Source organism: Mustela erminea, chromosome 1 (genome assembly GCF_009829155.1).
Source record: "Mustela erminea isolate mMusErm1 chromosome 1, mMusErm1.Pri, whole genome shotgun sequence".
Taxonomy (NCBI): Eukaryota; Metazoa; Chordata; class Mammalia; order Carnivora; family Mustelidae; genus Mustela; species Mustela erminea.
Genome location: NC_045614.1, coordinates 211,843,235 through 211,866,327, shown reverse-complemented (window position 1 = coordinate 211,866,327; position 23,093 = coordinate 211,843,235). Strand labels below are relative to the sequence as shown.

Below are 23,093 nucleotides of genomic sequence, written 5' to 3'. Positions count from 1 at the left end.
GAGAAGAGTAAGTCTGAGTTTTTAAAGGATTAGTGCTGGAGATACAAACATCGTAACCACTGGCATATTTGTAATAAACGTGATCTCTCTCTCTGAGAAATGCCAGGAGAAGCTTGATTCCTGAGAGGGCACAAAGAGAAAGCAAGAAAGAAGCCCAAATTAACACACAAATGGTCTCTGATGTATAAACAGTATATTTTTGGGTATCTGAATGTTTATGATGTCTTGTTTTGTTTTTTTAAAGGTTTTATTTTTTTATTTGACAGAGATCACAAGTAGGCAGAGAGAGAGGGGCAGCAGACTCCCTGCTGAGCAGAGATGTAGAGATGTAGGGCTCCATCCCAGGACCCTGAGACATGACCTGAGCTGAAAGCAGACACTTAACCAACTGAGCGACCCAGGCACCCCACTTATGATGTTTTTATTATAGTTTTCAATTATTAGAATTCTTTTAATTTTTAAAATGACAGTCAAATATATGTAACATAAAATTTATCATTTTAACAGTTTTTAAGTGTAGAATTCAGTGACATTGAATATATTCATACCATCACAACCATCCATTTCTGGACTTTTCCATTACACCAAACAGAAACTCTATCCCCATTAAACACTAACTCCCTATTTCTGCCTCCCCAGCGCCGGGAAGCCCCTATTCCACTCTCTTTCTCTATGAATTTGACTCCTCTAGATGCCTTCTATATCATGGAATCATGCAGTTTGTCCTTTTGTGTCTGGCTTAGTTCATGTAACAAAATGTTTCTGAGGGTCTTCCACGTTGTGGTATGTATCAGAACTTCATTCCTTTTAAAGACTGAGTAATAGTCTATCGTGTGTGTATCCACATTTGTTTATCCATTCATTCATCAATGGATATTTGAGTTGTTTCTAGATTTCGCTATTGTAGATACTGCTGCTGTGAACATGGGAATATGAATGTCTGTCTGAATCCTTGCCTTCAACTTTGGGGATATACCTCTAGGAGTGGAATTGTTAGATTATATGATAGTAATTTTTTGTTTAATTTTTTGAGGACTCTCCATACCATTTTCCAAAGACATGGTACCATTTTCCATTCCCCCCAGCAATGCCCAAGGGTTCTACTTTCTCTACATCCTCACCAACACTTTTTTTAAAATTTTTCTGTTATATATATGATTATATATATTTGATAGCCATCCTACTGGGTGGGGAGTGGAAAAATGTTTTAATGAGATTGGAGTTGAGTATGTGGGGACCCCGGGGCACAGTCATATCACTTTAGAGTTCCACAGAGCAGTTTGAAACCAAGGGGCTGGGATTTTTTTCTACAGCCCCCACCTCAACCTCAGAGTTTAAGATTTAACAGTAAGCCTTCCTTGACTTCACTCCAAGAAGTGAGCAGGGTGATTGATTTCAAACTGGAGGTGAGACTAGGAAAAGAAACAGATACCTCCATGCAAGGTCTGGTGTTCAGAGCCCAAGTCGAAACCAGCCATCCCCCTGGTGGGTGTTTGGGACTAAAAATCATCTTTCTCTTTCTTTGTCTCTCCACGCCCTCCTCCCTCTCTCTCTCAAGCAACCACAATAAGTAAGATTTCATTTCCCTGCCCTCCCTTCCGGGGCTAGCTCCAACACACTGCAAGGAATTATCCCAGTTTAAGACATTTATTTTTAAGATTTTATTTATTTGACAGAGAGAGATCACAAGTGGGAAGAGAGGCAAGCAGAGAGAGAGGAGGAAGCAAGCTCCCTGTGGAGCAGAGAGCCCGATGTGGGACTCGATCCCAGGACCCTGAGATCATGACCTGAGCTGAAGATAGAGGCTTAACCCACTGAGCCACCCAGGTGCCCCCCATCCCGTTTAAAACATTTTAAGTCAACAGCAGTTTGGGGGCTGGAGTTTGATTCAGGTAGACCCTTCTACAAACCAGTCAAAATGATCATCACTTCCAGGGAAATGTTGGGGATGATCCTGGGAACACCTGCAGCAGGCAGACTCCCAGCCTTTCCCACCTCTTCCTCAGTGTCCGCTGCTGTGAGTTCCCTCCAGACTGATTTATCTCACTGCTGCCAGGCCTGGGCTCTGCAAGCCTGAGGTCCTACTCAGGGCAGCCACTGCCCAACCCCACACTCATTCCCGCTCTCAGGAATCAGCTGATGTCCTTCTTTCCCACTCCCCCAGAAGCACTGGAGGGCTTTCTGCTCCAAGAAAAGGAAACATTCCCTCCAAATAGCCTTTGGTGTGATGGTTTTTGGCCCTGCAAGTGCAGCTCATGCCTCTGTTAGGAACTTGTATCAAATACCGCAGGGGGCAATTGTGGGGCTATTTGTCTTATATCCTCCTACCTTGGGCAGCCCTGCTCACCCACTGACATGCCAGGGGTGTGGGTCTCTGTCTCAGGATGAGTTTCCAGTCTCCTCCAAAGAGTTCATGACCCCTTCCCCATTTGGGAGTAGGTTCTAGTACCAAGAAGCCATCTTGCTGAGGACCCAAAGGTCCCCTCAGATGTGCCCAAAGGGTTTGAGGCCTCAGACAGGACTCCTGTTGACTGATATGTCCATCAGGTTGCATTGGGCTGCAACACATAACCCCACCTCAACAAAAAGAAAAATGTGTTCTCTCACTGGAGCAGAAGTCCTGAGGCAGGGCAGCTCTGGGTCAGTTGATTCATTGGCTCAATAATTTTTTTTTTCAAGGACTCAAGTTTCTCTTCTGCCAGCATCCTCAGTGTTTGGCTTGGTTGCTGGGGTAGCTCCCTAAGGAACAAGGTGGTCGCCACCTGCCAGTACTCACATCCAGACACTGCAGTACCTAGCAGAAGGAAGAGGTGCTTTATCTTTTTTGCTCCTCTCTTCAAGAGGAGAGAAGCTTAACCAGTGGTCCCCTGGGCAACCCTTTGATTCTCACTGGCCCTGATTATATCCTATGATCAAGCTCAAGGAAACACTGAAGAGAGTTGGAACCTCCATTATTTTGGTTTTTTTCAGGTGTCTCTGGAGACATATACACCCATTCCTGAGCAAAGCCGGGCTCTGAAGACAAGGAGAAGGGATGGGGGGCAGTTGCAGAGTTTGCAAGACCACCACACTAAACTTTGGGGTCACCCTTTGCTGTCTATCATGTACGTGCTTTGTTATATTTTTTACCCTTTTCCTTTTTTACATAAGAAATACATAAATATTTTCTTGCTCGGAGTAACTTATTCAACACGGAAGTATGTGGAGTAGAAATATGAACTGTGTCTTGCACTACCCTCCCCCAATCTCACTTTCCTTCCCAGAAGGAAGTTCTGTCTCAATTTTGGTGTGTCCTTGTCCTATCTCCTTTATGCATTTGCCTATAAGCCTATGTTCATACACACATAGATGCTTTACTTTCATTTTTACATAAGTGGTATCTTGCTCTGCTTCTGACCTTTTCCCACTTAGCTCTCAGTACTTCTAGATCCACTTCATTCATTGTAATGACTGAATATTATCCCAAAGGTAGATATTCCATTGCCTTATATTTTAAGTAGCCTTTCAATCTTGTGCCTTATCTTTCTAGCGGGAGCACAAACATTCCAAGGACATATTTTTCTTTCTATATCCAGGCACTTAATATAATATTTTCCTACAAAACGAAAGTCAGTTAACAGCTATTGATGGAAGGATTCTCTCTCCCTTGCCACATAAGAGCTGTCTTAGTACTTCTAGTGGCCTGACGAGGAGCTGTTCTCTGAGCCAGTAAAGGTACACAGCTTATCACTTTGTCATTCTTTTGTCTACCAACAAGAGTGACAAATAAATCTATTAGCAAGAGAGAGTTGATAATTTTCCACTGCTCCTTTGGTAGTATTTTCTGGGTACAGGACAGCACAACATCTCAATCTATCTGAGCGGTTGTCAATTCAGAGCACTTGGGGTACTTGCAAAGTTATACATTATCTCATTGTTCAGCTCACATAGGAACATCGGGGCAGAGTTATTAACAGCCCACACTTCCTGGAGAACCATTTCAATGGCTACTAATGGTGTTCACAGACTGTTGAGCTGGAAAAGTTATCCATTTGCTTAGATACACATTCTTAATAACCCTTTCCAGGTTTCCTAAGGCAGTCACAACTACATAAAATAGATTACAACTGGACCTATTCTAGACCCTTTAGTGGGGAGAAATTACTTCAATATGAGGTTATCACTTGCAAACAGACCAACCAAATGAACCTCTCAAGGCAATCACTCTTTAAGCAGATGTTGGCAGTCAGACCTGCTGATAGCATCAATGGATATCATCTTAGGCCTTGGTGGGGCTCCTTGTACTTCTGAATCCATGAGCTTCCTGTGGTAGCTGAAAAAATTACCATTGTGAAAAAGCAAAGAAATGAAACACATGTCTCCCAGATGTGCTCTTTGCATTGGGGAAGACTCTCAAAGTTTGGGCCTTAACAGGAAACTTGGAACGATGAAAGGAAATCAAGCAATAGGAATGAAACTGAAATTAGTTTATGTTCCTCAGCTGATAACACACAAGGGGAAACTTTTTGATCAATCATTTTAATTAGTATTGATTATGAAAACTCTGGTCCCTACTATTGAAAAGTCTCCAAGTGTTTGGGGAACTAAGGTACCCATATATGAAATATTGGACACCACCACCAGGTAATATGGGATCAAGACTAAGTAAATGCCTATTATGGGTTCAGGGTGAGAATCTATTGAGATGGTAAGGGTATTCTTCCCAAAAGGGCTGGGAGTCTGTCTTGTTATACTCTGAAAGAATTGTACCTGACCCTTCTGCTCACTTATTTAAAAAAACAAACCAACAAACACACACACACACAAGCAATTTTCTCTGGGAACCCAGCCTACATTTCTTTGCTGACTTGCCTGCCTCTGTGTGCGTCTTCATATGTCAGGGTTGGAGGATTCCCAACCTGCCCCCTCTGTGTCTGTACCAACTCCCCAAACTTGAAATAGTCATGATTACTGAAGATCTTTATGGCCCTTCAGGCCAGACTTACACTCACCATCTCACCCAAATTTGTTGAGGAAGCTATTGCTGGCAGATGGGGAAGGTAGAATCGGGAGAAAAATCTAGATACCTTTGTTACAAAGGGTTAAGAGGGTTCATAACAAATAGGTCAGAGCCTGATTTTTAGGGACTTGGCTGGGAGCTACCATACAGGTTCCACCTCCATGCCCTGGCACCGATGTCCCCCTCACCTCATGTGGGTGTTTCTGTAGACAAATATTTTTTCAGGCCAGCATTGGATTATATGGCTGCAGACCCTGGAATTCAAAAGGGAAAGATGAAACCTTCACAGCAACTTGGAGTTTTCTTTCAAGTGGAGTTTTCTCTACAGAATGTTTTTGTTTTAACTGGTAATTAAAGATGGGCAAAACACTCCTGAAGAAATGGGTTTTCCTCCTCTCCAAGCCCGTCTTTCCAAGAGAAACAGGCACAGGCAGGGCCCTGAGTAGAGCCAACTGCTCCTGGTAGTTTATGGTCTGGTCCACATCAGTTTCTCATGTGTTCCCCTTTCCAGGGGCTGCAAGACCCAGCAATCTGGACCCAAGCCAAGAAGTCAAGAACTGTTGACACCGACGTCTCCACTCTCCTACTGACACCAGCGACCACCCAGCCCAGCGCAACCATATGGCCTCTTGTTTTCCTGATGTATGAGGTGGGTAGAATGCTTTCCCCCCAGAAGAGGACTCCAAGGGATCAATTAGTTAAAACCTGTAAACATGTATCATTATAATTATTATTCCAGTTTCTAGTTAAACTTGCACTGGCCAAAAGGAAAGAAAATACCCACGCTGCCTCTGAGGGCAGCTACCCTTGCTTTTCCGGTTTTTCCAGTCGGGCTGATGGGAGAGTGCCCCGAGCAGCTCAGTGCTCAGGGGAGCGGAGCGGGAGCTGTGCCCCCCGCATTTGAGGACCCGGAGGCCAACAACACGCCTGAGCCCTGGATTTAACGGGGCTCTGGGCGTTCACACCGCCGGCTCTAGCCGAGGCCGGACGTCTCCGCTGAGCCCGCGCGGGAGGAAGCGGGTCTCAGGCAGGGCCCTGAATCTCTCCCCCTGGCAGCGTGGCAGGGGCTGGCAAACAGACTCGGTTTCTAGGGTGTCGCTCTGAAACCAGTGCCTCTGAGGGAGCCACTACTGCTCTCCCGGAGAGAACCGCCTCCGGACTCCTGAGGCTGTTAGAGACAATTTCAATGTGGGAGCGGCCGCCCATCCTCCAGGCGCTGCCTCCGCCCGTCCGCGTATTGCTCGTCTTCCGGGGAGACGCTCAGACAACACCACAGCCAGCACTCCACGGCTCCCCTTCCCGGGGTCTAAAAAGTTCCATCTCATCCCGACTCTTTTCCCCTTGGAAAGCTCCACGCCCACACATCAAAGCTTCTCCTGACTTAGCCCAAAACCTGGCGGCCTCCGGGTGCTGTGCACGTGACTTCCGGTCAGAGCGCAGGTCTGGTCCACGCAGCTTCCGGGAGGTCGGAGCGAAGCCTCCTCGCAAGATGGCGCCGCCGGAAGTGCCCGCTGCCAGCCCCGCAGTTCCCGCCCACAGGCGTTGTGCACTGTGGCGAGCGCAGCAGCTGTGCCCGGCCCGGGTGGAGACAGGCTAATAATTCCACACTGTTTAAAAGGTGGTTTTTTAAAATATTTGTTCAGTATTTGCTTAGAGGAATGGCTGAGTGCTCTGAATAAACAAAGGGAGGGCCCAGCAGGAAGAAGGGCCCTTGGGGGCAGCTTCAGCCTCTCCCCTCCGCTCAGAGACTTCATTTCTGGCCTCCAATCCGCAGGCCCCTGTGAGCAAAACAAAAGCCTGGCAATTCGGGGCACCTGGCCTGTGTCAGAGGGCGCTGTCCTCACTCTGGCCTCGGCACCCCTCCCTCCAGGCCCTATTCGAGTACCTTCCCTGTCCCCAGCTACCCCACCCCCCAGGGCAGTTCTGCAAAAGACTGTTGTCTCTGTCTTGCTGGCGTTTCGGGGGCTGGAGCAGACATTCAGCGGGCTTGCCCTGGCCAACAGGACGTGTAGCCTCCCTCCAAGTGTAGAAGGAGGCCTGAGCAGTAATGATCTTGGGGGAGGGGGTTGTCCCGCATGCCCGGCTGCCCGTGCCCACCACTCCTGGCTCAGCCAGTCCCGGCCCCACCCCCTACCCCCACCCCACACACATAGTATCAGGTAGGCATGACACAGACAGTATGTAGGAGTTGGGAAAGCTGGCTCTGCAGGGCTTCATGAGCTTGATTCTGCTTCCTTCAGGGGCCCTCCGTCCTCTCTCCCAGCTGTGCAGTTCTGCTTATGATGCTCCTTACAATTGCAAAGCACTTGCACCCATCCCCTATGGCTCCCTGAACTTCAGCTCCAGCCTCCTGTACCATTTCCATGAAAGCAGCTCTTGCTTCCTGGAAACTGGCATTTGGACATCCAGCGTAATATTCTTCCTTTGTCTGTCTGAGGCAAGTCCAAAATGATCACTTAAACACATTTGACCTGCAACATCGAGTCACAACTGTTCCCTAGAATATGGGATAAAAGGCAGAAAGAAAACCCAAAGCAGAGCAAGCAGTGTGTTTTGCAGAACTCACTCTGCCTCAGACAGCCCTGAGAAGACTTGTAGTGGAGACTGTGTTGTGCTGAAGGCCCCAAGTGGGCAGGGAGCTTCCCTCCCCAGCTCCCACTGGTTGGGATTATGTACATATATAAATAGAGTGATTATATATCACTTCTAAGAAAATTATTTCTGAGACCAACGGTATCACAGTGAATTGGCCCCGTGCAGAATAGAATTAAACAGGAAATGCGTATGCCTCATTTGTAGAAGTTAACAGAGCTTCGGGTGGCCAAGACACTCCCTTTATTCAGGACACAGGGCCAGATAACCTTTTTTTTTTATTCAACTAACCAACCCCAACCTCCCTTCTGCCCATTTTGTGTCCACAGAGTAATTAAATACTGAGGCAGTTGTCTCTGGACTCTTGGACCTGGTGATGGCTATGATACCTGGAAGCCTCAGATCCCCTGCCACACCTTCCACTGAGGTTTATATGGTTCCCAGAGGCTGATCATTGCCTGTTACTAAAAATACTCACCAGCCACTGGTGATGGCAATCTATGAGTTGTGTTTTTCCCTTTGTCGATGTCTCTTGACCTTTACAGCATGACTGAATTTTTATGCAGCCCTTTGTCTCATGTTGTAACTTTTGGCTGACTGATACGTGCTGCCATTTCTTATAGCTCTTGATTCTATTCTCTGCAATAGGTACCTTGTTCCATGTTATATTAATACTTTTTTTACTTAAAAAAGGAAACAGAAGCATGTGATGTCAGATAGAAAAGTCTTTCTCCTTCGTCTTGACCCTTAACTTCACTTCCCAGAGGTAACCACAGTGAACAGATTTTTATACAGCCTTCGGAAAGGCTCTCTGCATGATCAAAATGCATATACTTCTCATTTTACACAAATATGATCACACTGTACCCATTGCACTCAACTGGCTTCTTAAAACTGTGTCTTGGAGCTCTTTCTGCATGACTACCTGTAGGAGCACTGAACCTTTTAATGGTGCATTCTCTCCTGTGTGGGGTGCCATTGGCTAACTAGTCTCATTGGAGGCCATCTTGGTTTCATCTAGTTTTATCCCTCGAAGAAAGAGCCAATGAGTGCTTGGTATTGTGTTACGTGTGCCTTTGCTTGCTGTAAGAGGATATCTGTAGTATGAATTTCTAGCAGGCAGATTGCTGGGTTAAAGAGTATTCACAATTGACATTTTGATAGTTATTCCCAGTTTGCTTTCCAAAAAATGACACCAACAGTATGATAGTACAACAAGGAATTTTTTTTTTTTTTTTTTTTTTTTAGAGAAGTAATTGCCAACTCGGCTATCCGTACATGGAAAACCACCATGCTTTAAGCCTCATTTCCATCAAAGCCAGCTGATTTAGGCTGGGTCAAGCCAGGAAGAAGTTTATGTATGCCCTTCTCTCTGCATTTCTCTTATGAAACTGTATATTTAAGATATGAGCAATTCCGAGTGGTTTTTGCATTTTCTTTTCACTGTGGCCACCTGAATTCCACTTAGCCTAAGGCCGATTTGTTGTGTGTGTGCATTGTGGAAGGGGAGCAGTTTTGGGGTGCTGGCAAGGGTTCTCTGAGCCTTGCAGAGCTGGTGGGGTCCTGGGGTGAGCTGCAAACTGTGGGCTCAGAGGCTGGGACTCCCTGAGATGTGCTGTTCTTAGGATTTCCTTTCACCTTTCCAGTCATTCTGTGTTTCACAGTCAAGATGCCCCTGTTCTTCAGCCCCTTTTGGCCTATGTTGTCCATTAGAAAATTATTAAGGGGTTTAATTGGGTCATTGTCCTAGGGTTCCCACCTCTGCAGCTGTACTTTCCAAGCTACTTGGGATGAAAGACTACTTTTTAAAAATTTCCAATTTGTTATGAACTAGTACTTTTGTAAAAGACTAGAAATACTGAATTACTAGAAAAATGAAATTAAAAAATACATACAAAATGCAAGTTCAATTTCTTCTTACATTTCACAGACATAAAATGACTTTGTTATTTTGCTACAAAACTGTTTTGAAATGCTTAATCTCAGTTTCTGTTCTCATCTCATTGGTGATCTGGAACAGTTTGAGTACTGCTCTAATGCACTTCTCCAGACGCTTCTGTGAACTTCCTTTTGGCCCCAAACCTTTATTTTTTTTACTGGGAGAGTGATCTTCACCCAATAGGGGAAATCATCCAGGCTTTCAACCACAGAGGCCTTGGGTCAATTCTCAGCATTAACACCAGGCGTGGGTTAAGCTCGGGGTCTAGTCCGATTGACCCGGGTTCCCCCTTCTCACCTGGCCTTTCTCATCATGGCAAGCAGTAATCATGTGTTTAGGGTGCCATGATCTCCTGACTTCAAACTAGAAGACATCATTTTCTTTCCTTCAGATTTTACTTTCTACTTGATTTAAGTCAAACATCAGCCTTGCTATTATCGTGTCTTCTCTATAACTCACTACAAACAGGAGAAATGTGAAATCTAGGCTTGTGGATAAAAGGGAAGCAATTGCACTTTTCCTATCAAGTCATTCAAACTTTTCAATTCACATTTTAAACAATTTTACACCTTGTGAGATACTTCGGGTAGGTCTTAATACAAGGGAAAAAATGAGCAGCAACCCACCAAAATGTGAGATTTTTAAGTCTTTTGTCTTTAAAAGAGCGGAACTATTACAATTTTAAGTACTTGGAGAAAAATAGTTTTCAGGTTGCCTTTGAAACCTGAAGCAGCAGATTAGAGCGACATCTAGTGGTCATTACTAATATGTACTGTAGCCCACCCATTATAAAACCGATTTCCCTTAGTTTTGAGCATTTTTTAAACTGGAGCGTAGCTTATAATATATGGTGTATCATAGTTTAAAAGTTTTTTTTCTCACTGATACTTCTTACAGTTTTCTTAAGTTCATCAAAATATGAATTTCCATATGAAACTTTGTAGGACGTTCATTCATTCAGTAATATTTATTGAATATTGAATTGTATCTGTATTGTATTGACTTACTGTATGTATTATATTCATTGCGTACATTTTAATTGCATTATATTTCAAAACTCTTCATTGTGATGTATAATGTAGGTCTTTCTCCTTTATGATACATTTATACATTGATATTAATCAGATCTAACTCCCTAAATTTAAAAATCTATTTTTGTCTAGACCCAGTAGTTCTCAACAGTGGCTACATATTAAAATGGCCTGCAGAATTTTCTAAGTTATAACTAGCCAAACCACACTTCTCAGAGATCTGACCTAACAGTATGATAGGTCTAGGGGTAAGGCCTAGGGATGAAGCCCACACATTAAGAATTTTTGCAAGCTTCCAGGTGCCTGGATGGCTCAGTGGGTTAAAGCCTCTGCCTTCAGCTCAGGTCATGATCCCAGGGTCCTGGGATCGAGCCCTGCATTGGGCTCTCTGCTCTGCAGGGGGCCTGCTTTCTCCTCTCTCTCTCTGCCTGCCTCTCTGACTACTTGTGATCTCTGTAAGATAAATAAATAAAATCTTTAAAAAAAAAAAAAGAATTTTTGCAAGCTTCCAAACTTTATTTTTTAAGAATTTATTTATTTATTTGACAGAAAGAGAGAGACAGCAAGAGATGGAATACAAGCAAGGGGAGTCAGAGAGGGAGAAGCAGGCTTCTTGGTGAGCAGGGAGCCCAATATGGGGCTCAAACCCAGGACCCTGGGATCATGACCTGACCTGAGCCTAAGGCAGATGTGTAATGACTGAGCCACCCAGGTGCCCCGAAAGCTTCCAAACTTTTAATTTCCATTGCGTTGACTGAGAACTTGTTCCTCATTCAAGTCAGATGTTTTCAAGATTAAGTGGAATTTTTAATAGTTGAGAAACACTCAGTGTTTTGTTTTATAAACAAAGAGTAAACAACTCTTGTTTCTTACAAGAGTTATATTGTTATATATATTTTCTTACATATTATAATTCATATTATAATATGAATGCAAAGAAACTCTACGTATTAAAGGAATCATGGATAACCTTAAAGCCATGATATTCAAGAAAAAAATCCATTCCTGTAGACATCATCATTTAGTGTCTCATCAAATAATGTTACAACTTGCATTTGAGGTTTACACAATATTATTTGGAGTAAACACCACGATGAGATCAGGAATGCCGATGAAGTATGAAACAGTGGCTATGAAATTTACAAGATGTCACAGTAATATATTTGTAACACACCATAATCCTCCCAAGTAATGTCTATCCACTAAGGGGGGAAGAAACATCTAAGGTATCATTTCCTCGGAATATTCTCTTCTTGGCTGAGAGTGAACCCTGTTAATTCCGGGACTGACCCCTCGGCATACTACCAGGATGGCATAATGGCTCTTGACCTGGCTAGTGCAGGAGGAGAATGTGATACCGCATCAGACCACAGCAGGGAAAACAATAGTGTTACATGGGAGACAGTGTGGAGAAGAAAGGACCCCATTCATTTCTGGGCCCTACCCCTTGCTAACGTTGTAATCTTGTGCAAGTCAGATCTGTTGTTTCCCCTCAATGCGAACTTGGGGTAACAGCACCGACTTCAGCTTCTGTGGCTACTAGAATTCGTATCTGTAAACCAGAACACATACTGGGCAGCTGCTGTGGTAGTGAGAGCTTACTGTTACTCGTGGTGGTTTATTCTTACTGCTTTTAGCTCATCACAGAAAGTCAAAACGTGGTCTGGCATAGTCGAGGCAGAATAGGACCATTAACCCCTTCCAGCCTGCTGGTCCGGCCCCCATCGACTGAGGTAGACAAGGTTCAGACATGGGATTCATGTTTAAACAATAGCTGGACCCCGTTAGGGGTCCTTGGGCTTCATCCGTCACTGGGCTTTTTAAATTCATAGAACTCTTTTTTCTATCCAGTGTTCTCTCATGGCTGAGTAACAAAGTCCGACACTATTCTCACTTCCGTCTTCCTCATGCCCCGAAGAGCAACCTTTATCCAGGAACAGGAGTTGGCTGGGAGCCTGCTGTGAGACCCCTGAAGTAGAGAGAAGCAGGGGTCCTGTAATTCAGGCCCAGGCTGCTGCTAAGAGAGATTAACAGAGCCAGCAATAGCCACGGATTGCAATGGCCATGCTTGGGGATGGGGCAGGAAGGCTGCGCCCATGCCACACTGCAGGAAATATGGAAGGAAAGCAGTCGGAAGGCAATTTTCAAGTAGGAGGTGTGGGGCACTGAAGTCCATAGGTTCCAACTCAGTTCGCCAGTCTAAGCCCCAAATGTACCAGATTCTACCCAATACCCACACCTTTGAGCACGGTCCTCCCTGTGTCAGATGACGGTGGCCATATCCTAAAAGTCCCAATTATGTTCTGATTGGATCTTAAACTGTTTCTGTCCCTCAAACTAGTGAATCTCAATCACGCTTTTCAGGTTTCCGAAAAGAATCATAGGGACAGAAACTCTCTGCAGACATGTCAGTATAAGCCTGCAGATCTCCTCACTTTTCATTTTGCTAATACGAGCTGGACAGGTCATGCAAACAGGGGCTAGCTTTAGGGCAAATCTTCCAGCCAGCAGCCAAACTCGTTTTCTTCTTCTTCAAGGCAGAGAAACAAGGTCCAGGCCGGCGTAGGTCATCACCAGGCAGAGAGCGCTCCCATCACTGAGAAAACACGGCGCTGAGTCGCAAGCCTTGGTCTCGCTTGATGAGCTGGGCCACCTTGGGCCACTCGGTTAACTTCTCTGTATTTGTTTTCTCATTATCACATGAGATCTAATAACACCCATCACAGAGTTTTGTGTGGGTTAAATGAAGCGGTGTAAATGCAACAGCTAGCACAGTGGTGAAGGTTAGGTTATTATTAAAATGTAACATGGCATCTACTGGAGCATTTTTAAAATTTTTAAATTTTTTTTTTTTCATTTTTGATTTGGCAGACAGATCACGAGTAGGCAGAGAGAGAGAGGAAGGGAAGCAGGCTCTCTGCGAGAGCCTGATGTGGGACTCGATCCCAGGACCCTGGGATCATGAGCTGAAGGCAGAGGCTTTAACCCACTGAACCACCCAGGTGCCCCCATCTACTGGAGCTTGAAAGCAAACATCAAGAGGACCAGCAATTTACTAGTGAAAGCTGGTTGAATTTTTACAAAGAACAGGAAACAGGTAAGCCAAACGGGAGCTTAAGAAAAGGGATTACATCTCCTTCTTGGAAAATAATGCTTTGGGCCCTGTTGGAGGGGAGGCCGTGGCTGGAGGTATCCCTCCATCCCGAGGCATCACTGGGCTGCAGGAACAGGTCGGACCTCGGCTTAGCTCTCAGCCAGGAAGGAAGGTGTGAGGACACACGACTCAGCCCTCCCACCATTTCCTTTCATGTGCCTGCCCTCGACTTCTGTCAGACCTGGTGCTGGACTCCTGCATAGGGGCTGTGCGCTAACTTGCAATAAATAGACTAAAAAGGGGGAACTTTGCAACTAAGCCAAGTCAAACACCACTGTGAAAACCTATCCTGAGTTGCCCCGAGGTGTTTCCAAAAGCAAAGCAAACATTATAAATGAACAGCATTCTCTAATTCTCCTCCTCGGGGGAAACCAGTGTAGGAAGACAGGTAGACTCTGTTTGCAGCTGGGACAGGCTTCAGGCTCAACACCGCCCATGGGGTCACTCCAGAGCCCCCCAGATCTTCTCCACCAGCCACCTGATTTTGTGAGACTGTCGTTCCGCACCAGAAGACTACGACGGCCCTTGACGTGACTGGTCACCTAGGAAGCAATAAGACGTTTTTTGGCTTTGCCCTGGCTGAGTCTGTGAGCTTTAAGTCACTAGTTTGTCCTTGAATCCGCTAGGATATCTAAAATCAATATTTGTTGTCTACGTGTCTAGATCCGTGACCCTCAGCTTTACCCTGCGTAAGAATCCCCCAGAGGGGGCCGGGGCTGGTGGAAAAACATCAACCCCCAGACCCACCTCTTGAAATTCTGGTTCAGTAGGTCTGGGTCAGGGCTCTGGAACCCAGGTTTTAACAAGCAGCCGTGCAGATGCTAATACAGGCAGACCTCAGGTCCACCCTTAGAACTCAAAACACATATAAAACAGCTTGATTTTATCCCCAGTCGTACTGTGTTAAGATCATACACTGACTCAAACCCCAGTGAGTAATTCTTTCTAGGAACCCAGGCTCATAAAGCAAAATGGCTTCAATCTGACTCATTTGAAGGGAAAACTTCTTGAGGGTTCTCAGCGCCTGGAGTGGGCGGTGAGGCCAGAAACAGGTCTATCAGGGTCTCAGCCTTCAAGAAGCCTAAAATGTAGCTGGGGCGATGGCTTTTGAGTGGAACACCTGCGAACTGGAGAGTCAGGGCGTGGTGCAGGGACGGAGGGACCTCCGCCGGATCACTGCTCCTGGGTCCTGGAAACAGAGGCTATGTCAGTGCAGCCCCAAGGTGCCTGGGAGAGACGGCAGGGGATCCCACGCAATGGACCACACACGTGTGAACTGAGACCTACTGTGTGCCAGTGACACAGCAGACAGACGCGCACAGTGAACGGCTGGAAGGAGCGAGGACAAGAGCCATGAGACCAGGTGTGGTGGCCGCAGGGCCGAGGAGATACAGGGAGTGGGAGCGCATGGGCAGTGGGGGGACGCACCTTGTGCGGCGGGGAGGGATGTTGAAAATGGAGGTAGAGGAGTCTGGTCCTAACGACAGGGGTAGAGGGGAATGGATTTCTTCGCTGGGGCATAACGTTCAGAGAAGGGTTGCAAGGCTGGGAACTCCCATGGGTGACGTCCTTGGGATTCCGAGTTCCGGGGACTTCAGTGTGTGCAGAATGAGGGTACGCTATGTTGAACAGTGTCCCCCTCCCCAAACTCATGTCCTTCCTAGATTCCCAGAATGTGACCTTATTTAGAAATAGGGCCATTGCAAACATAATTCGTAGAGTTAAGACAAGATCATACCCGAGGAAGGTGACCTCTGAATCCAGTTATGACTGGTGTCCTTCTAAGAAGAGAAGAGACACAGACACAGACACAGAGGGATGATGAGGGAAGCAGAGATCGGGGTGATGCTTCTGCAACCCAAGGAGGGCCGGTGATTGAGGGCAACCCCCTGAGCCCCGCTGAGGAATCAACCTGCTGACACCTTGATTTGGGACTTGTAGCCTCCTGAGTATCAGAGAACAAATTTCTGTTGTTTGAAGGCATGCAGATTGTGGGTGTTGGCTCCTGCCCCCCTCCCCCAGGAAGCCAGGAAGGGGCGTAGGGGATGGGGCTTGAGGAAGAAGAGAAGGTGAGGGCACCCTCGGGAGTGAAGGGTGGCTGGACAGTGGCTCAGCAGAGGAACCTGAGCAAGGAAGCGGCCAGGAAGCCCTGCCTGCCTCCAGCCCCATCCACAGAAGACAGGGGGCAAAGTCCTCCCAGGAGGCAGCCTGCAGACAGACGGCTTGCCCCTCGGCGCCCCTGCACATCTTCCTAGTTCCTGTTCCACGCATTTCCTAAACAGATACCACCGTAGCCACATGCTTCGTTCCTAAAGGTTTCTGAGCCTCCTCCGGAAATTAAAGGATTTTTCTGGTTATTAAATGTGTACCAAATGATTGTTAAGAGCAGGTCTTGTTTTTCCATTTAAGTATTGGGTCGTTTCAAAGAGAAAACACAATGCCCCCATTTTCCTCACTAAATTATAGCCCTGGACTTCCCCCTATAAATTCAAAATTGGAGAAGGCTGAGGGCAGAATGGCCCCATTCACACAAAAACTCCAAAGGATAGCTTTCCCGTGAGTTGCGGGCTTCTGTGCTCCCCAACCCCAACCCGTGTGTGAAGTCACTTACGACTCGCCATCATTGATATCATGTCGCTCTGCCTCCTGCCCTCTGTGAAGTTTCCTAAAAACAACCGTACAAAGGTTTCTCTTCTGTCCTATCAGGGCGGCTCATGCACATGGAAACTGAAAATTGGTTTCTAAAAAGGGGAGGGCCTCACCCGATGGCCGGATTGCAAAAGGACATCCCCGTCTGGGTGGCTGAGTCCAAAAAATATTTCAGTGCTGAGTAAGTCAGTCACTTAGGAGGAAAGGACGTGACCCCTGGACAGGGACTGGGGCTTGGAGAGCGGAGCCCTGGTTGGGTTTCAGCTTCCCGCGAGGACCCCACGGGCACCGAGCCCGCGTGGCACCGGAGGGCGCGGCAAGCCCGGTCCCGCTCTAGAACCAGGGATCCTTGGTCATCTCTGCCTTGGAGCTCAAGGATTCTGCTCCAGGGGCTCCCGCCTGACGGTGGGCTGCCTTGCGGGCCTGTCTTGCCTGCCACTGTCAGTCTCTTCCAGACACGGCTCATCCTCATAACCCAGCTGGTGAGCTTCAGTGCACATACCTCATCCGAGACTGGAAACCTTATGTTATCCCACCAGCCCGCCGCCAAGCAGCTTCTGCCGTCTGCTGTCCTCCAGGTCTTGGATAACTAAACCCAGACAGGAGATGGAAGACAAAATTCTGGGTAGCAGGAAAAGCGCACGCTTCATCCCTCCGGACCAGAGAGAAGGCATGATTATTATCATGTCATGTTTTTTCCTTTGCTCTTCACTCTCCTTTGTCCCTGCGCACAAAGGCATTCCCCCCTTGCCAACAAGGTCACTGCCAGGGGTTGAGACCAAAGACTGACCCCCTTGGAGCCCCATCGCGTCCCTCCGTTTGCTTCAAAGCTACCCTGAAATCGGCAAAGGAAATGGAACCACGAGGCTGCCCCAGCAATAATTGGAATAATTGGAAGCCGCGAGCCGCAGCTCTGGGGTGCGGCTCGGTCCCTCAGCCCTTGCAGGGTGGCTCATGCAGGTGTCCGGAGGTGGCGGGGATCCTGGTGGCGGCCATGAAGGTGACAGATGGGACCTGCAGGGGGAACAAAGTCGCAGTTACACAGCGATGAATTACGGAGTGACTTCTCGCCGTCGATCCGGCTTCCTGGGCTGAGGGCTTGAAGAGGATTTATGTGAAGCCTTTGAAGTTAGCTACCCTCACAGCTCTTGGCCGGCCTGCTTGAGTTTGCGGAAAAATAGGAGTTATTGGAGATAGGAAAGAGCAATCTGACAGAAGAGAAAAGAAAACAGACTTGGAGCTGCTTCCTTCAGGGAGGCAAAGGCAGCCTGTGTGCCGTGTGTCTCTTTCCTTCGTCCGTCCATCTGGCTTGCTCCTCCAGCCGTGGGAGGCAGCCCTGCGGGATGCTGAGTTTGCTCTTAGGGCTCCAGACCAGGTGACTTACAGCAGGAAGGGGGAGCAAGGGACGCTTCCCGGAGATGCCCTGCCACCTCCACCTAAATCTGGAGGCATCTGTCCTCCGGAGAAAGGCTTTTAAATGCACTTAGACTTAGATAGAGCACAGTCCTTTGGAAACCCCAATTTTGATGACATGGGGTTTTGGGGTTTTTGTCGTTGTTGTTTGTGTTTTCAGGTTCCTAGGACTGCCAGAAATAAGTGCCACAGATTGAGTGATTTAAAAAACCGAAATTTATTCTCTCAATTTTGGAGGTTAAAAGTCCAAAATGAAGTTGTCAGCAGGGCCGCGCTCCCTCTGACGGCTCTGGGGGAGGATCCTTCCCTGCGTGTTCCCGCTCCCAGCCGTTGCAGCAGACCTGCCAGCCCTTGGCGTGTGGCGGCACCGCTCCGGCCTCTGCCCCTGGCGTTACATGGTTTTCCCTCCGCGTGTCTTTTTGGGAAGGACCACCAGCCAGACTGGACCAGTGCCCACCCATACGGCTTCATTTTGCCTTCTTGCCTCTTTAAAGGCACTGTCTCCAAACCCAGTCACATTCTGAGGTCCTGGGGGCTGGGACTTCAACAGAGGAACTGGCAGCTGGGGCATAGGGAAGCCCCCAGGCCCCACGCGGAGGTGACAGATCTCCCATCCAGTCCTGTACTGGTCTTTTCTACCAAGAAGCTATGTTGGTCTTGATACTGATAGGTACCCGGTCGGGGAAGCATGGGCTGGCTTTGCCCTCTGAGCATCCAGCTGATGTCCTTGTGAACGCAAGGGACTGAGAGACGAGGCTTAGGAGCTCTCAAGTGCGACCAAGCCACTTTGGAGATCCCCCAATGTCTGGTGGGATGCCCACTCCATCCCTGTCCAAGGTGGGCTCCTTACAGCCATTGACTCCCAGCCAGGCTTTCAGCTACATGCTGTACCTGCTTTGGGGACATGTGAGGATCCCCAGGACACCTGCAGGCCTCAGAGGAGGTGAAGGGAGCCAGGAATCCCGACTTGAGCTCACTCATCCCACCTTCCTGTGACCATGTTTCACTCCCTGACACCCAGGCATCCCCGTGTGGGGATGGGGTTATCTCCTCCAAGGATCCAAACAGGGAGCAGAAGAAAAGCCCATTTTTTGGGTTACCCCCAGAACATTCAGTTTGGGGCAGATTGGCACAAGCAGATATGATCACCAACTTTCCCTTCTTTGGTCTTCCTTATCCTATTCACCAGGGCTGGAAAGAACTGAGGTTCCCCTGTTCCTCGGAGCAGAAACTTGTATGCAATGTCTTGAGTTTTCTAGATTATAAGAATTTCAGATATTGAATCTCTAGGCCTCAATCCTTATATGGTGATAGGAGCTAAAGGAATTTCTAAAATTATCTCTTGCCATTCAATGCCTGATTTTTAAGAACACTGTCTTGCTGAGAACATAAAATCCTATGTTGAGTATCAGAAGTAGAAAACCTAGTATCTTGCTAGTTTTTCTCCATGTCATGCCTTCCAGGACAGCCAGGAGATCAGCCCTTTCTACCCACAGACCCTCCAGCTCAGCCAGGACTCCTAGGGTGCCCCACCACTCTGTGGAGCTGACCCCAAGACCAGGAGGATAGGACAGAGCCTCTGACCAACAGCTTGCTCTAGAGCCGCCTTCTTTCCTCCTTGGGGTCAGGAGCAGCTAGTGGCCATCCGGCGATCTCCTCACGGGTAGCAAGACAAAAGCCAGCTGACCAAAACACTGGCTCCATATGGATTCTTTCAAGATCAATTCTTTCCACTCCAGGACCTCGGCTCCTAACTTAAGGGCCAAGAATGTCACCAAGTTCTCCTTGGTTCTAATATGCCCCATCTCTCTCAGCCTAAACAGCTCCCAGCAGAAGGGGGGGGAGGCTGTATGCATTTTCTGTAACTGCTATAATAAATCACCACAAATCAGGAGACCCCCCCAAACCACAGAACTTGATTCTCTCACAGTTCTGGAGGCCAGAAGAGTGAAATCAAGATGTCATCAAGGCTATGTTCCCTGAAGGCTCCAAAGGCTGTAGGGGAGGATCCTTTTTTAGCTCTTCCAGCCTCTGGAGGCACTTGGCACCCCATAGCATTCCTTGGTTTGTGGCTGAATCACCCCAGGCTCTGGCTCATCTTTATATGGCCTTCTTCTTGCCTCTCCTCTTGTTCCTCTTCTCCTCTTACAAGGAGAAGCCATTGGATTGACAGCCCCCCCCCAATCCAGTATGACCTTCTCTTCATTACATCTACAAAGACCTTGCTTCCAAATAAGGCCACAAATCAGGTTCCAGGTGGATATGAGTTTTGGGGTGCAGGGACACTACCCAACCCACTGCAGAGACTCGTGGGTCAGTACTTCCTAATATTGTTCTCACTCTGGTGGTGAAACCCCAAGCACAGAGTGAGTGTTCAGGAAGGGAAAGGTGCCTGCCCGTTCTCCCAAAATGTACCATACTTATCTGAAAGCTGTACAGGTTTTCATAATAGCCTCACACATGCCTTCCAAAGGTAACAGCTCCTGCAAATATTGGCCTGCAGCGTTTGCTCCGGGCTCACCCACGCTCCCCCTTTCTGAAACAGCCCCCCCTTCCCATGGTCATTTATGCCTATTTGCCTATTTGTTTATACCCTTTCTTGTTCCAAAAGGGATTTCAGGCAGATGGTTTTTATTACCGGGCTAAATGAATACAGCAAGATCCTGTAGCAAATACAGTGTTCTCCGCAAACATAAATTTCCATGAAACCAACATGAAAAAAACCCCAAAGAACTTGGAAATTAAAATGATGGTGTTAAGTTTGACATCGGGCTTCTTTCTTATTTTCGTCGACTCTCTGAAACAGAGTGCATTCCTTGCTGCTCTGCGTTTGCAAGCTCTGTGTGTTCTTTCTTGTTTTCTGGTTAACCTCTTCGTGGAAGAGGCCTCTGGTCAGGGAGGGAGATTCTGGATCACTAATTGCTGAAGGTAGAGATTCAAGGGCCTCATTTTAGGGCACAAACTTCAGAAGGGAGATTGAGTAAGGTCCGTGAGGGCACACGCAAACGTCACTCTGTGCTTCTCAAACTGAATATTGAGAATATTCCTGTCCCTTTGGAAAGGGGCCTGATGGTGTCTGAGTGTGTCTTGAGAACCCGATTTTCCCATCCACATGCTGCCTGATCCGTGGCAGCTGAGATATTTGTGAACAGTTTCCATCTGGGCCCCAGCAAAGCCGTGCTGGTCACTCAGCCCCAACGAACATTAGCCAGGACCGGAACGGAGAGCAAGGCCTTTCTGAGAATCCTGCTTGAGCCCCGTTCTTGCTTACTCAACAAACCTTGATGGAGCCTTCCGTGCCGGCCTGCAGGGCTCTGCCCTGAGCCCACTTTGCTCATCACCGAGGCCTTTTCCGAAGGCTTGAGAGAGGGCGATGAGCTCCCGGCTGGCAGCCTGTGGAGGAAAGAACTGAAGCTTGGGTTGGAGGCCCAGATTTTTCTAGGACCAGCTGTGAAGACTGGACAGGATGCCTAAACTTGATAACAGATGCCTCACAGAGCCGTCTGTAGGGTTAGATAATAGTTTGCGCGAAAGCATTTGGTAAATTAGACGGTGTGGGGAACCCAGAGGTGTGGCACCAACGTCATCCGACTGTCTGCGCGTGGGGAGGGTAACAATTAGGAGTCTGGCACAGGTGAGGCCTTTGTTCAGAATGGCAGGCGGAAGACGTGGCAATCTTCACTGATCCCACCGGGCCGTGGGCTCCCCATCAGGTCCTGCAAAGGGCTGCAAGGCCCCCCCCTCGACCTATACCAGGCTGAGCAGGCCTTCCCACAGTGCCTCCTCGAGGAAAGGAGGACTCACTGCAGGGAGGCCCCTGTTTCCTGGCCTTAAATCCTCCAACAGTCCTCCAACCTCCCAGGCCGGCCAGGGTCTGGATCTGGCATTTGGCTCTCAGAATTATCTAGAACAGGGATAAGAGGACAGAGCTGTCCCGGTTCATATCTGAGAACCTTTATCCCAATGAAACTCCTTTCCCATAAACTAACGAACTCCTCCAAGACCACACGGAATGGGGTGGCCCCACACGGACTGGCAAAGACAAGACACACATCTTATGTGTATGTGTGTGTTTGTTTTTTACTGTGGTAAAATACAAAGAACATCAAACTTACCATTTTGATCATTTCTAAGTGTACAGTTCGGTGGCATCAAGTACATTCACATTCTCATGGAACAATCACCACCAACTGTCTCCAGAACTTGTTCAGCATCAGAAACTCAGTCCCCACTAAACACCAACTCCCCCTCCCCCTCCCCAGGCCCCAGTATCTGTCCTGCTACTTTCTGTCTCTATGAATCAGACTCCTCTAGGGACCGACCTTCCTTAAGTAGAATCATGTAATATTGACTCTTGTGACTGGTTTATTTCACTGAGCATAATGTCTTCAAGGTTCACCTGTGCTGTAGCATGTGTCACAATTTCATTCCTTTCTAAGGCTAAACAATACTCCACTGTTTAGAGAGACCTTATTTTGCTTATTCATTCATCTGTCATTGGACATGTGGGCTCTTTCGACCTTCCGGCTACTGTGAATAATGCTGGAATGAAATGGGTGTAGAAATGTCTGTTTGAGTTTCCAATTTCAATTCTTGTGGCCTCTTAGTATTCAAGCCATAATTCTTTCGTGGTCACTACGTATCATGATCTCTGGGCACTTGGGCTGTGGCGTTCCTGGTATCTATCTCATCTAACAGGTTAAATCTTCCTGTGTCCACAGTATAAAAGAGCCATTAGCAAATACAAGATCACATTGAAATACGTGTTGCTGAGACTGCGGTCAGCTGCATTAGGGGCACCAGATTAATAAAAGGGAGGTTATGTCTCACAGATGGGTTGTTTAAATTTCAGAAACTTCCCATCTCCTACCAAGAGACCAGCCTTAGCCAACATATCTATGTTCAGACAGCACCAGAGAAGCCCTGCTTGAACTAAAATCTACCTCGTCTTCTAGGATAAAAGCAGGAATAGGATCCTATTTAATTCATTTCTCCATGGTCTTCCCTGTTAAATACATTTGCCATCAGTTCACTTGTCTATTTTCTTTTTTTTTTTTTTTAAAGATTTTATTTATTTATTTGACAGAGAGAAATTACAAGTACACTGAGAGGCAGGCAGAGAGAGAGAGAGAAGGAAGCAGGCTCTCTGCTGAGCAGAGAGCCCGATGCGGGACTCGATCCCAGGACCCTGAGATCATGACCTGAGCCGAAGGCAGCGGCTTAACCCACTGAGCCACCCAGGCGCCCCACTTGTCTATTTTCTACTTGGAAATGTACCCACTAAATTCTTTCCAACACTCTTTCCAGGTAGACTAC

General features: G+C 47.3%; 1 protein-coding gene and 1 long non-coding RNA gene across 3 annotated transcripts in view; one reads left to right on the top strand and one right to left on the bottom strand.

Annotated features, from left to right (window-relative positions):
• The window catches only part of CLDN14 (claudin 14), a 59,930-nt gene that overhangs the window by 19,888 nt on the left and 16,949 nt on the right, over positions 1-23,093 (top strand). Inside the window, exons 2-3 of one of the 2 annotated variants that reach the window (XM_032354713.1) lie at positions 2,971-3,104; positions 5,511-5,648. The gene's annotated coding sequence lies outside the window, so the exon portion shown is untranslated. The remainder of the gene's footprint in view (positions 1-2,970; positions 3,105-5,510; positions 5,649-23,093) is intronic. The other variant, XM_032354708.1, reaches the window with a different exon arrangement.
• LOC116597257 lies at positions 13,521-16,953 on the bottom strand. The gene is made up of 3 exons (XR_004288531.1): positions 16,867-16,953; positions 16,327-16,380; positions 13,521-14,257 (listed from the first exon to the last, which is right to left on the bottom strand). It is a non-coding gene; the product is annotated as an uncharacterized LOC116597257 (long non-coding RNA).